This window comes from Triticum dicoccoides, chromosome 5B (assembly GCF_002162155.2).
Source record: "Triticum dicoccoides isolate Atlit2015 ecotype Zavitan chromosome 5B, WEW_v2.0, whole genome shotgun sequence".
In the NCBI taxonomy this organism is placed as follows: domain Eukaryota; kingdom Viridiplantae; phylum Streptophyta; class Magnoliopsida; order Poales; family Poaceae; genus Triticum; species Triticum dicoccoides.
This window is the reverse complement of record NC_041389.1, coordinates 586798902-586799625: the sequence shown is the minus strand read 5'-3', so window position 1 is coordinate 586799625 and position 724 is coordinate 586798902.

Sequence of the window (724 nt, the reverse complement as noted above, 5' to 3'; positions counted from 1 at the left end):
ATATACATACATACATACATATATATATATATATATATATAATTGGAATAATTAAAGCTGCTAAGCTAGGATACCTCTCATGCGGTTGGAGTGCTAGGCCTTGCCTTTTTTTGTGGTTGACACGTGTCTATGAACTTTGCCCTAGCTTTCACTGGTTTTCTACCGTTTTTACCCCGCTAAGCTAGCTCGAGGTTTGTCGGAAAAAAAGTTACTGCCCTGTTTGATTTACCGCTAAGGACTGAGGTTACCAAAATATCTAGGTATATGAGACCCACTACCCACCACTTTCATGGATCCTTCCCCTTCTTTCTGGAGAGAGACAACGAGAGGGATAGAAAGAGAGAGGGAGGAGCAGGGCGTTCTTCCTCTCCTCCAATCTCTTCCGATTCCTCCTCCACCGCCACTCTTTGGAAAATTTCACCCGCACATGTTCCCTTCTCTATTGCCGCCGTCGGCAACCTCCTCCCCATTTTCTACCTTCCTCCTTCTCTCCTTTCCATTTCCCCTAACGGGTGACATGTTGCATCAGCGGCGAAGACATATCTGTAGTAGCGGCGAATCACAAAAGTACTATTCCCAAATCTCGGTAGTGCCCCTCCTCCCGATTGATCTTTTTATTGTGGCGCCTCTTCCTGATTTGACCCGTCGGCACATATCCAACTACTGCAAGTCCTTGGCGATAATGTGTGCAACACACGTGAGTTTCCTCAACCCCTCGTGCTCT